Source organism: Ictidomys tridecemlineatus, chromosome 10 (genome assembly GCF_052094955.1).
Source record: "Ictidomys tridecemlineatus isolate mIctTri1 chromosome 10, mIctTri1.hap1, whole genome shotgun sequence".
NCBI classification, from domain to species: Eukaryota; Metazoa; Chordata; class Mammalia; order Rodentia; family Sciuridae; genus Ictidomys; species Ictidomys tridecemlineatus.
The window spans coordinates 17950534-17965269 of record NC_135486.1 but is presented as its reverse complement, the minus strand read 5'-3'; the positions used below and the strand labels follow the sequence as shown (position 1 = coordinate 17965269).

General features: G+C 36.9%; 1 protein-coding gene across 1 annotated transcript in view; it reads right to left on the bottom strand.

Moving 5' to 3' along the window:
• The window catches only part of Pla2g4a (phospholipase A2 group IVA), a 136318-nt gene extending 122064 nt beyond the window's left edge, over positions 1 to 14254 (bottom strand). The window contains exon 1 of the mRNA XM_013356145.4: positions 14124 to 14254. The gene's annotated coding sequence lies outside the window, so the exon portion shown is untranslated. The remainder of the gene's footprint in view (positions 1 to 14123) is intronic.
• Positions 14255 to 14736: the final 482 nt, after the last annotated feature.

The following is a 14736-nucleotide window of genomic DNA, read 5'->3' as shown; positions in this document are numbered from 1 at the left end:
GGAGTTTTTGACAAAACTTTTAAAATACTATTATTTCTAATCTATTAAAATCCAAAAGAATTAAAACATTGGGACATTGACTTATCCACTGCCAAGTTCAAAGCCTTCTCCACATGCAGGATGTAGAAAGTATTCTAAAAAGATAAAGGGCAGGGAATTATATTTCCACCATCATACATACATAGTCAGTAAGGCATTGCCAAAGTATTAAATTCTTAAGTGAATTTGCTAATGTTTCTTTTTCTTTGCTTTTTTTTTTTAACCTAGGCTAAGCAAAGAGTTTGATACCATCCATAGGCAAAGAGAAATGAAGAAACAGTAGGAATTAAGATAGGTAAATGAGCCGATTGCTTTTAGAAATGTCTCTCAAACCATACTCAATTTAGTACAGTAAGGAGAACTTCCTTGCTTCTGAGGAAATGTAGTAAAAGCATGTTTCCAGACACAGAGGCAGAGACTGACTGTTTAATCAGGTCTGCTTCTCAAGCCAGGACCTGACCTGACATCCCTAACAGGACACCTGCTGCTCTCCAGTCAAAGTCCATGCAACTCCATTTGAACTGATTTTTGCCTCAGTTTTATTCTTAAGATATCTTATACAGCTTCTTCATCTCTCAAATTTGTAATATTGAAAGTTCATTATTTAAACAAATGCATATGGAATTCCTACTAGTGTTTCAGAAAAGGGATGGATTCCACTGGTTTAACATAGAAAAAGACATCATAGATCCTAATTAGAACAAGTTATGTATAATATGTCAAAATACATTCTACTGTCATATGTATCTAAAAATAACAACAACAAAAAAAGACATCTTAGAATCAGTCAATAACTGAGCTGAAAGGGCACATATGTAGAGAAAGGGAAACTGATCAGTGGGCTAGCACACGCCTGCAATCTCGGCTACTTGGGAGGCTGAGGCAGGAGGACCACAATATAGTTCTTGTACTGCTTCACAATTGGGAAGTACTCATTCAAGGCCAGCCTGGGCAACTTAGCAAGATCCTGTTTCACAATAAAATATGAAAAGAGCTGGGAATATAGTTCAGAGGTAGACACCCTGGGTTCAATTCCCAGTGAAGAAAGAAAAAAAGAAATGGGAGAAGAAGAACTAAAAAACAAAGGAAAAGGAAATGCTTCCTCTAGGAAGGGCCTTGGAGATTCTCTGTCCCACCTCAGGCTCTGGCTTGTTCTGTCCTCCTCCTCCTGACTTTTAGTAGACAATGTCTGCCTGGCATTCAGATTCTGCAAGAATTCACTCTCTGTGATGAGCCATCTCTTACCTGTCTACTAGGTCAGGACCCTGTGCTTCTCCATGATATCCTGTAGCACAATGTCATATTCTATATCCCCATTAAACAGGGTGCATCTCTCCCCCAACTGTGAACAGCATGAGAGAAGTTCTGCTCCCCTCTCCCTGCTCTCCTGTTGGACCTAGGGAATCACCCCATTACTACCGATAGAAAGATGAATAAATAACTTGGGCACATGCAGGTATACTGGGGACAACCCGCTGGACCACAGGGAAGAGTCCATTCATAGACTCTAGAATGATAAACTGGATATCTTAGCAATTATTTATTTGAACACTGATGTTTTTAAATTCACTTGTTCGGGGCTGGGGATGTGGCTCAAGCAATAGCGCGCTCACCTGCCATGCGTGAGGCCCAGGTTCAATCCTCAGCACCACATACAAACAAAGGTGTTGTGTCTGCCGATAACTAAGAAATAAATATTAAAATTCTGTCTCTCTCTTAAAAAAAAATGCAAGCATTTGGCTTGGGCACCAAGATATATCTCTGAGCAACACAGATCAAATTTTAAAAAATAAATAAATAAATAATAAATTCACTTGTTCTACATCTCCAGGTACTGAATACTTCAGTGATTTATATATACCACCTCATTTCTTATTCATAACAAGTTGGCAATTTTTATTGTTATTTTTGAGATGAAAACAAAAAAATCAGGTTGAGAAAGGTTAAGTGATTATTTTAACTGAAAACTATAAACTAAAGCACACTCCTCACCTGTGGTCTACCAAAGAACAACCATTCCTCCGAAAGAGTGAGAAGCTTTTCCCACATCACCTGGGCTAGATGGCCCTAGAGTCCTGACCTTGTGTCTCATACCAGGTCTTTCTTTCTACCTCATTCTTCCACTCTACAAAAGACCCTAAAGGACAGGCAGAGATTCTGAGATATTCATTATACAATAAGCAGAGTCATTAGAAAGCCTTAGCAAGGAGGTGACATGATGGAGGAAGCACTTTTACTATAACAAAGTAGCCCAGACTGGTGGCTTATGCAACAGAAATTTATTTCCTTATTGTTCTAGAAGACAGAAGGACTAAATCAAAATACTCAGGTCTGGATTCTTCTGAGTCCTCCCTCTTTGGCTTGCAGATGGCAGCCTCCTTCTGGAATCCTCACAGGCTTTTCCCTGGGCACATGTGCCCTGGGCATCTGTCTGTATTCAAATGTTCTCTTCTCATAAGTGACACCAGTGTGATAGAATTAGGGCCCATCTGACTGGTCTTGTTTTAAATTATTCACCCCCTTAAAGGCCTTATGTCCAGTTACAGTCACATTCTAAGGTACTAGGGGTTAGAGTCTCTGTATATGAATTTGGAAAGCACACAATTCAACCCATAACACACTTCAATAATATAAACATAACAGTTAAACCAACAAGCATACAACAGTTAATGGAGAGAGGTGGCATTTGCTAAACACAACCAATACGAGAAGTCCACATGTGATAGGATCTGCTTCCAAGCCAGAATTCTGGAAGGGATAATCAAAGAGACAGTTCAGCCCCTTTCAGATGGGGCAGCCTCCCTCATCTGTCTATTTTAAAAGCTCTCACACAACCCAAACATTCTATATCAATGAAACCCAGTACACAATGCAGTTTCTTGTACTGCTTCACAACTGGGAAGTACTCATTCAAGGGAACCTGTCATTGTAAGAGTCAGGAAACTGGCCAGTCCCATTCTACAGGCTCATTACAAATAGCAGGAATGTCTCCTCAGTCCCAAGCCAGTCATCGAGCCGTCTTCCCTTGATCATTCTGGCTTGCTGTTATTTTCCATTGTTTCACCTTTTGGTGATCAAAACCAAGAGGCCATTCTGGCTCTATTTGAAGGGATGAAATTCTGAAGTTGGAGGAAATATTCATCATCACCACCTAGAAGTTTCCTCACTGTGCACATTCGAAACCTAAGGCCTAAAGAATATACCAACCTATCCAAGCTCCCTCCACTAAGGAAAAGGTGACCATACCCCTTTACTTCCTTTAGGTATTCCTTCTTTAGAATCCTATCCCACATGCTAAAGATAAAAGGGAATAGTTAAAAGAAAGAAAGAAAAAAAAAAGACATAGATACATTTTAGTTTGGGTAAAATTTTAAGTTATCATGTTATTATCTGCTACTGTAGCGTAGGCTCAAAATATAAATTTGAGGGAAATGAATAATGAATTTCTCCATATGATTGGTTAAGTAAAGCTTAGAAAGTGTCATCTTTATCTCTTATACTTTTCTATGTTCAAAGCATAGCTGCTATCTACTTACAAATATTAGACAAAATGTAGTGTTTTTTTTTTTAATTCCTACTCCCACACAGTGCGTTATGGAATATCATATTGACAGGTGTCATATATATGTTCCTTCACAGAAAATGTAGACTAATGATGCTCGCCTTCTACTTAAAAGAAACTGATAATGGTGATACACTTTGTGTTAATACTTTTTAAATGTATCTAACAATGTGGCACAAAATGCTAAGCAATCTGCTATGCACGGTGGCACACACCTGTAATCCCAACCACTCAAGAGGATAAGGTAGGAGGATCACAAGTTCAAAGCCAGCCTCAGCAATTTAGCAAGCCCTAAGCAACTTAGTGAGGTCCTTTCTCAAAATGTGGCTCAGTGATTAAGTGCCCCTGGGTTCAATCCCTGGTACAAAATAAATAAATAAATAAAGGCTTTTTTTTTTTCCTACACCTTTCTCTCTCCAGACTGGAAGTTTTGCAAACAGCTCCCCTAGGGAGTGTTTGTGTTTTGTTGAGGGTTCCACCCCCCTCTTTAATTGCTGCCTTTTTCATGACTTCCTCAAGATTGCCACACCAGGGAAAGCCCTATCTTTCCTCTAAGGTAAACAGTCCAAGGAAAACCTCCAGCAAAACCATCCCTGAGATCCCATTTTTTTTTTTTTCTGGATAAAATTATCAGCAGTCTGGGTTGACTTTGCTTTTCAACTAGCACAGGAACTATTTCAGGCTAGTCCTGTAGTTCAAAATAGAGATGTTGACTAGAAGTGAAACAAATTGACAAAAATATACAACAGGAGTTCAGGATGCTCAGAGGGGCTGTACGCCCACAAGCCTCAGACTTCATTGCAAAGGAAAACCATAAAACCCAGACCAGCACTCCCCAAGTCCTGGACGGTATAACATGACACAGGAATTTAGATTCACCATTCTTTTCTCACTTTGTAATAGTTTATAGATACTGTGAATGACAATCCACTTTAGAAATGAAGAAGAAGGGGCAGGGAAACAAGGGAGAGAATTGAACAACAGCAGATGAGGTAGAGAGGGAAGATGGGAGGGGAGGGGTGGGGGGATAGTAGGGGATAGGAAAGGTAGCAGAATACAACAGTCACTAATATGCCATTATGTGAGTGTGTAACCGATGTGATTCTGCAATTTGTATTTGGGGTAAAAATGGGAGTTCATAGCCCAATTGAGTCAAATGTATGAAAGATGATATATCATGAGCTTGGTAATGTTTTGAACAACCAATTAAAAAAAAAAAAAGAAATGAAGAAGAAGCCTGGTCTTTTGCAGGATTAAGAACTCTATAAATAGAAAGTATGTGTTTGAGAGGTGTATTTTCAGGGGTTCTTAATCTTCTTAGGTGTCATGGACATTTGGGGCAGTGTGGTAAAGCCTAGGAACTCCTTCACACAGCATAACATTTTAAAATTCACGAAATAAAAGCATCAGATTATAAAAGAAACCAATTTTGATGAAGTACATGGAGTCATGCAGTCTGTAGATATTAAATGATCTTTAATCATGCATTGGAGCCTTGAACTACATTTTTCTTCTGTTTGTGGACTATACAAAACCAACATAATTCTAAAGTCTGAAATAAAAATTTTGAGGACAGAACAAGTTAAAACATCACGAAGGTTAAAATAATAGAAAACAATTTCTTTTTGTACCAACTACCTCTGTGTTCACCATAATGAACATGTAGCACACCTTGAATATTTAGGTATTATATGTAGCAAACGCAGATTGAAGTGAACTAGAAGTACTGTCATTTGCTTCAAAATATGAAATGCACATTTCTTCCACCTTTGATCAACAAGCTAGGAAAGAGTGCCAAGGACATTAATAAAATCTGTAAGCCTGTAATCCCAGTGGCTACAGAGGCTGAGGCGGGAGGGTCTGAGTTTAAAGCCAGCCTCAGCAAAAGTGAAGTGCTAAGCAATTCAGTGAGACCCTGTCTCTAAATAAAATGCAAAATAGGGCTGAGGATGTGGCTCAGTGGCGAGTACCCTTGAGTTCAATCCTGGTACTGCCCCGCCAAAAAAAAAAATTCTATAAGTAGGTTTCAGTTCAGCTTCTGCTGATGAGATTCAATGGGTTCTTGAAAATTCAAAATTAACACAAACAATGTTCAATAACTCTCCCCTTCATTTTACAGATGAGGAATTAGACAGGAGGAAGTTAGATAACCAAAGCTAAACCATCCCTTAACCAATATGGGCTGAACCAGCAATAAAGAGCACAATGACTTTCAATCCATGGCAAAACTACAGCGCTTTCATCTTAAGAGGATTTATGAGAAATGGCTACTGAACTTAAGAAAAAAAAGGAGGGTTTTGAACTTTGAAATAATTCAAGAGTCAATATTTCAATAATACTATTTTAGTCCCTTATAAAAATACCATTTTTATTATGGTAACCAGCTGTTCTCTAAATCTTTAATTTTGAGAAGTGACTTTTAAATACAAAATGAAGGATTTATGTGAGATTGAAGAAAGAACATCCTGATAGCATGACTGTAAGGAAAATCCTCCTTCAATGGTCTACTGTTATTCCTAATTAGATATCTTTACTTTGCAATTTTTCATTGCTGTTTTTTGTTTTGTTTTGTTTTGTTTTGTTTGTGGTGCTGGGGATGGAACCCAGGGCCTCATACATGCTAGGCAAGTGCTCTGCCACTGAGCGGCACCCCAGCCCTATGTTGCAGAATTACACTGCAGAATTACAAAATCGATAAAGCCCTACCTTGAGGACTAACGTGCCCTCAGAAACCTGGGGAAGTAGACAAAAGGCTGAGGAACGTTCTATAGGCCAGACCCAAGCACTTGGCTAGGGATCCAGTAAGGGTAAGGGAGGCCAACGATTAAACACTCAAACTTCAAAGGACAATAGCAACCATTCTATAGACTAGAACATGAAGAAAACAGATTCCAGAATGCTGGCCCCCGGAACAGGAAAGCCATTGAGATCTGCTGAAGTGTAGAAAGGGCCTAGCAACCAGCCAGGTAAAGAATCCAACAAGAGTTTGAAGAGAACAAAGGCTCCATTCCTGCTGACTAGAGCTGGAAGTCAAGCCAAGCTGTGACTACTCCCTCCTAGTCACTAATTACCTTAGATAAAAGGATCTGTGTTCTACACACCATGGATTTCTATGGATTTTGATCTGAGGTTATTTTTGTTTTTTTGGCTTTGTTTTCATTCAGTTTATGTTTTGCTCAGTGTGCTAGTTCAGGGTTTTCGGCTTTTCTTCTTCTTCCTCTTCCTACTCCTCCTGCTCGCCTCCTCCCTCCCACTCTCAAAGAACCCAAGCATCTAGCTCTTTGCACCTAGCATTTAAGCCATAGCTGGAGATAAACCACAGAACATGGCAGACTGGTTTTATTTTAGGTCCACATCCTCAAAACCTGAAGAGGCTCTCCCCACCACACACATCTTTCTAAGTTTCTCTAGTGAATTTGCATTGCCACCCAAGGAAATGACTCTGTTCCCTTTTTCCTCTTGAGGCTCTCAGCTCCCCACCCCCACTCTTAGTTTGTGACCTCATCTTTCTTCATTGAGAGAAAACAGAAAGCACCAGAGGGAAGCTTCCCATCTTCCATCAGCAACTCTGCAAACTCCCCTGGCTTTGCACAGAAGAGGTGGCATTCTTCCACCTGGTATAGACCTGGCCCCGTGCACATCTCTCTAGATGGAAAATCCATCCGTCTCTTCCTAGGACTTTACTCTGATGACCATGACTTTCTTTCCTGAATCATCCAACTTTACTTTTCAACCAGATTATCTGATTGGCAAACCTGTTAGAATCTCTCCATTCAATCCATATTCATTTTCCCCACTATATCTCCGTTTTTAGACTGTTTTAGTGACGAACTTCCCCAAAGAAACATTACTCACCCTGGATTTACAGCTGTGCCATTCATGTTCCTGGTCACTCCCACCCCACCCCCACTTCTGCTCCCATCACTCCACAAAAACTTCTCATCAAGATCACCAATGACCTCCATCAGCTCAGAGATGCTGGTCACTTTCTTAAACTCATCTTACTGAGCCTCTTTGTTTCCACTTTCTCCACTTTGTTCCCATGACATCATTCTTGGTTTCTTCTTAGCAAACCCCTTTGCAAATCTTCTCTGCCTACAGCCACCATCTTAAGCCATGCTGTTCTCATTCCATTCACTTCCCATCCATGGCATCTCATCCCTTCATACATGTGCTAAAATTACCTCTCAGCAAAAAGCTCATTTGCTTATTATTTGTAGGTTTACTTTTTGTCTCTCCCAAGAAGGAATGCACTCTACCTGCTTTATTCACTCAGGTATATCCAAAATACAGCACAGTGCCTATGAGGTCCAGTACTAAGCACAACTTACTGAATGAGCAAAGGAATAAAGCTGCAAACGGCTGGTTGATCAATGCTTTCTAACAAAGCAAAATTCTTTTATGAAAAAGGAGAATAACAAAGTATCTAAATTGTTTCACACAATACTTGCTCTTTTCCTAAGTATTAATTAAAAACAAGTTTTCCTATTACTTTTCTAAGCATGCCATTTGCATTAATAAAGAGGGATATAAAGTTTTTTCTCATAGAAAATTATACTTTATACAAGAACATTCTTTTCATTGTGATGATAAAAAGTATTTGCAAAAATTCTTGCTATCTATTTAAAGTATCGTTTTAATTGACAAATTGGTTGATTAGTGCCTTAAATATTAATATGTGCTAATTAAGCTCCTTATTAATACATATAATGTGTAATATTAAATGATGACTATTAATCATTAATACATAAGATATACTGGGCCATTGTCACGCACCTATAATCCCAGTTACTCAGGAGGCTAAAACAGGAGGATCGTAAGTTCAAAGTCAGTCTCAGCAACTTAGCAAGACCCTTTCCAAAAATAAAAAAAAAATAAAGACAGGGGATGTAGCTAAGTGGTAGAACACCCCTAAATTCAATCCCCAGTACCAAAAAAATAATATAAAAAGCATTGTATGTTAAGTAATTCCTTTATAATTAACATGAATTAACTCATTATTAATATACATAAATATAGATGGGATTAACACATTAATAATTAATGTTAACACTTTGTGAATAAGTATGATTGCCTTATTTTAGTAAGTATATGCTATCTCATAAGGTATGTTAATACCTCATATTAGAGCATAAGGTACTAATCAGCCAAATAATTTGACAATCTGAAAGATAATTTAAATAGTAAGAATTCCTACAACAACAAATCTTAGAAAATTCATTCTTCCATTGTTTTTCATTGACAACAGATGCATCATTGCAGATAATTATAAAGATAGGAAAAATTTCATGTAAATATTGTGAATTTTTATGTATTTCAAATAAAAATTCCTGCTTGTTGCCAGCTCAGGAATAAGTACAAAGTAACAGATTATAAGTAAGCATAATAGCTTTGCAATTAAATCTTTAATTAACCAAGTAACTTTTCAAATTAGAAATTTTGCTGTACCAAACTGTCCTAAAATGCATTAGTAGCAACTTCTAAGAATCACTATAATAGGACTTTGAAGTAATTATCTGAACATGTTTTACGATTTTACATTAAAAGTAGACTACCATGCCATAAATTACAGAAATGCCCTGGTGTTTTCTATTTGAGGTCTGAGATTATGACTTCAGCTACATATGTAGTTTTGATAAAATGTCTTATTTTTTATTTTCTTTAAAATATAGGCCTGTAAAAAACTACTATGGAGTTTCAAAAAACAAAATTACAAATCATGTACTGCAACTTCCTCTATCTCGTCAATCAGTAACCAAGTTATAAGTGCAGAACAATGGAGTTATTATGGAAACATGCTTTTAGACAGTGTACTTTCTGCACCCTTCCTTATAATTTTTTTGATGTTAACCATAATAGGAAGATGCTGACAACATAAAATAATATTTATAAAACTCAGAATACAAACCAGTCAATTAGTCAATTGCAACATGTAAAGTACATCAAAATAAAAATCCTAAGACTTGGACAAATAAAAAGGCGCTTGATTTTTTAACATTTCTCCTTTCACATCTATAAAATGTACATCGTAACAAATGTTCTGCTAACTTATCTAGTTATTGTAGGAATGAATGTGGGAAGGGATGAATAAGCAGTTCTTTTATCAGTTATAGAGTGCTATGTAAATGGAAGGTATTATTGGCCTTCTGATACATTTTTTCAAACTAGATAATCAGGAAATAGGCAATAAATAATGACAAAAATGATAAACTAAGCAAGTATAAGCTGAGTCTTGCAAATACACGAGCTTTCTATACTACAGAAGAAAACTGAAGGCAGGTGTGATATTACACACCTATAATTCCAGCTACTCAGGAGGGTGAGGCTGGAGGATCACAAGTTCGAGGCCAGGCTGGAAATTTAGCAAAACTTTGTCTCAAAATGAAAAATAAAAAACGAATGGGGATGAAGTTCAGTGGTAGACTACCTTTGGTTTCAATCCCTAACACCACACACACACACACACACACACACACACACACACACACACAAAGAATATCAAAATTACACATATTCTGAACACTTGTTTTCTATCTTAAAACATGCTGTTCCCTAAAATACCTAAATTTCCCTGCCAACTCCAAAAGTCAAGAAAATGAGAAGGAAGACTGAGGATGAAGGAGCAACTGATTCACAGCTATAGGGGCCATGGCCAGCAAAATGAGTGCCATCTGGCCTATCATCTTTGACCCAGTTTTGGCTGAACTCTGATGTAGATCACTGAGTCTCTCTAAAGGCATTTGAATTAATTAAAAGAGTAATTAGACTGGTAGGTGTGTAGCTTTACAAAACTGCTGATAGTGGAGCATTCAATTATTTGTGTTTATGTTGGTATAAAGGGGGAGGTAAACTATAGTTTCAAAAAATGTTATAAGGGTGGATTAAAAACCCAGAGAATAAGAAAACTGAGACTTGCATAACAAGACCTGCAAAAAATATAGTGCATTCCATTTTTACCTTGGGCAGGTAATGGTGTCCAAAGACCAGAACAATACTGTCTTCTCTAGGGGAAAAATACCTCCACAGTTACTCTTGGTTTCCCCATCTGTTTACCTTTATAATAGTCAAAAGGTAGAAGATGAAGAGTTAGCCAGACCTTAAACTCATCCTAAGTTGGTTTTTGACAAGCGTGGACATTATTTTTCTCCCAAAACTTTTTATTAATGATACAAAGCTTAGCCTTAACTCTGTCTTCTCTATGTTAAGCAAGGTGGGATGTCCCCAGCACCATAAGTTTTGGCCATGTTCTCTGAACCATCTTCAATTTCCCCAATTTCTGTAAACTATAAGTCTATGAGAAAGAAAAGCAATTTGCTTTCACTTTTCTATACATTCTCACCATTGTTAAGGGAAATATTCCAGGAAACACTAAAAACAATCCTCAAAAAAAAATGAGGAAAAAAGTGTTCATAAAATTTCTACCTCTAGGTCAAAATTTCACCTATATTGTTAAGGCCCCTGACGTTCTTCAGAATTTTTGAGGAATCCCCAAAGGGCCTTTGATTATGGTAGCTATATCTGTTGATATTTATTATGTTAGAAATTTAAAACAAAATATAAATTTAAATAAAATCTTCTTTTCACATAAGAATTATCTAAATTGTTAGATTTGTTGTTTTCTCTGTTTGGTGGTAACACCCAGCGTGGACCCAGGGTAACTCTCCTCTCTCATACAGCTTCCAAATGGATACAATATTTCTCAAAGAAAAATGTCAAAAATTACAACTAGCATTTTTTGACATTTTGCTGAACATTTTAAGAATCCTCAAAATACCCAATTATTATACTTCCTATCTTACACTTGAGAAACCCACATGGGAATGAACTAAAGAAATTTGGCTTATGCTCTCATACTTATAAGTAGTGGGATTTTTGTTAGAAGCTGGAAATTTTAATAAATTGAAGAATCTATCCTAAGGACGTATACAAAGAAGTGTACAAAATATATAAGGGTTCTAGATTAAATATTATCTATAATCCTGGAAAATTTTAACCACCTAAATGTTTAACAAATTATGACTGGTCAGTCAAATATATTCACAGACTAAAAACTGCATATGGTGAGAACCTTTTTAGCTCATATGGATAGACAGCCATCAATTGCATAGGGCCTGACACATACTAGGAACTCAATAATATTTAAAATATGAATGAATCAAAAAGTACTATTACTCAAAATTATGTTCAACAGAAAATATGAATGAGGGAGAAGCATCATAGAAAATAGCATGTACAGTGTGATCACAACTTCGTAAATCTACACATAAGTGTATATATAGAGAAAAAAAGGTATAGAAGCATAGATGTTAATACAGGAATTCTTTGTATCCCTGCTGATGCACACTGGGTACTCAATAAATATTTATTGGCTGAATAGATGAATGAGTGACATTTTAAAAGTAGTGACCTCATGGAGCATTATAGGTAACTTTTTCTTTTTTTCTATGTAATTTTTTATATTTAATAAAATGGAAACAGTAAGCATGACTTATCTTTGTAATAAACAATAATATTATAAAGCATTATCACTTTGGGACATACCATTAGGAATTTGGGGAAAAAGTAGAAGATATCGATGTATCTAATTCCATTTACTATTCAAGCAATAAAAAATAACAGATGTTACAATAAAATGACAAGTCTGATATTATATGGCTGATTATTCTCAGGGTTGAATCTAGAATCTGGGTCACTTGGTTTCTAGACAAGTAGTCTTCCCGTTGCACCAAGATGCTTGACATCCCATAATACCGGTGAAGAAGCAACAATACCAACACTGCGGTATCCATCTTTAGACAGTTCCTTGCTTATAAGCAAAATGATTCGTTAAATAATTATTTTATGTCATCAGAAAACTTCAAAGTTCTAATAAATATTCCATTTCAATGCAATATAAATTGCCTTTTGAGATTTGTGAACTTCATAAAGGCGTTTCCAAATTTGTGTGTGTTGGAAAGGCACATATGCATTAATTTGGGGAGGAGTCCAGAGTTATTACAAAATTTGTAAAAGGGTCAGTGATCAAAAAGAAAGAAAAAAGTTTGAAAACAAGTAAACCTACAAAATATGCCAGCAAGAGGAGGTAAAAAAATGATTATAAATACAAGAGGAAAAGGAACTAGGACTATTCTGTCTTCCTCTTTTTTTTTAATTTCTGGAACATATCTTGTTAATATTTAAATAATTCAATTTTTTTGACTTTGTTTTCTAAGTAGCAGCACTAGGAAAAACAATGATGGGTTAAAAGTACAGGTCGAATTGCCTGTATGGAATGAACTTTATCAGACTCTAAGAAATCTATTTAATAATTTTATTTTTCTTTAACTAAATGTGAAATACTTTAAAAAGTCACTTACAGTGTTAAAAAGAAGCAGGGTATTGTCCCATCAAATATGCTTGCCCTACAGGAAGTTTGTAAAACTTCTCTGAGCAAATGCAGATTAAACACTTCTCTATGCATTTCACAACTATTGCTTAATTTAAAATTTAACTCTTCCTGAACTCAGGGGAAACAAAGGGCCATTTCTCATTCCAACATCCAAGTTGACTGGCGAGGCCTAGGACCACTGGGATGTAATTTTTAAGACTCATGTTGAGCTTCTTTCACGAGATTTCCTAAAAAATACATCTTGGGCCACGATTTCAAATTTATACAATAAACAGAAACAAAACAAAATACAAATCCTTCTTATACCCCAATTATGTTTGAGCTGAGCCCAATCTAATACTCTCCATCTGCTTTACCTGAATAAATGCCTAGATCAGCAAACAGTATCAAGAGCACTTCCTGTTCTAGTGTCTGTGATGAAAAAATATTATTTTTAAGACTAAAATTATAAGTTATAGGAGATAGTGTCTTTTTTCCTCTTTCCTTGAAACAAAATTGCTAAAACAGTATTTCACACTCAACATTTAACTGTGGGACTTGATCCCATCTTTTCAAGTATCTAGTCTTGAGCTGTTTTCCTGCTGTGTCAAATAACTCAAGGGAAAATTCAATCAGCACACCGGTGGGTTTACATTTAATTTTTCAGTATTGTCTGTCTTTGGCGTAACACTGAAACACATCAAATACCCAGGAATGCTTTGCATAAGTATCCAAAACCACTTTTTTTTTTTCAAATAAAATTTAAATGAGTCCATGAAGGCGGTTGCTAAGGATCCTCAGGGCTGTCAAAGAGCAAGGCTAGAGTGCGGGGACCGCGGAGTGGCATCACGTGTACCATAAACGCACACCACCTCGCTGCTGCCTTAAATGCTAAATTTCCGGGCTCCAACCGAAGGAAACCACTGATCGCTCGACTCCCGCAGTGCATTTACACCCAGGAAAGCAAACTTGCCCCGGTGAGAAGGAAAGTGAAGTTTCTGATCCGTGCATCGTTTCAAAAGCAAAAGGCACGCAGCCTTTGAGAGCAGTGAGGTTCCCCTCTGTCCTGTTCTTCCTTCCTAGTGACTACAGACTAACAGCCAAGGAGAGTGGGAGAGAGAAGTGGGGCAGGGCAAGAGTAAAGGTATTGCTTACAGTTCCCAGAGTTACATGAGAATCTTCAGGCTTTTCTGTGCCTCTATTTTCGGTCCGGATCCCAGTTCAGCCCGAACTTCAGGAAAGTCTTATCCCTGGTAGGCGGGGCCAAACCGTGGGCTGGTCTCCTTGGGGTTCTGCACATGTTTTAAGGTGGAATTAAAGAACAAGAGAGGGAGAGAACACTGCTCATAAAGGCTGATATTTGGAAGGTAAATATTCAGTTATCAGAATCAGATGTTTGCAGTCAGAAAGCATGCTTAAAGGGTAGATAAATTAACTTGTCCTAAACTATATAGACTTTGCGTTTCTCTGCGTGTAGAATTGCTTTTTGCCCTTAAGAACACACTACTTCTCTTTCTTCCACACAAGTAAGAACAAAATTGAAAACACAGTAAATAACCTTGCACATTTTTTGCATTCTTTAAAAAGGCCAAGCTTATAACAAACCCTAAACATAAAAATGGATACATTTTTTAAAAAAATGAACGATGTAGGACCACTTTAAAAACCACATCTATTCAAATATTTCTTCCCCCAAACTCTGAACACCTGAGTTGATGATTATATTCCTTTGTAAGTTTAAGGTTAAAAGCATTCCAAAGAATATAAT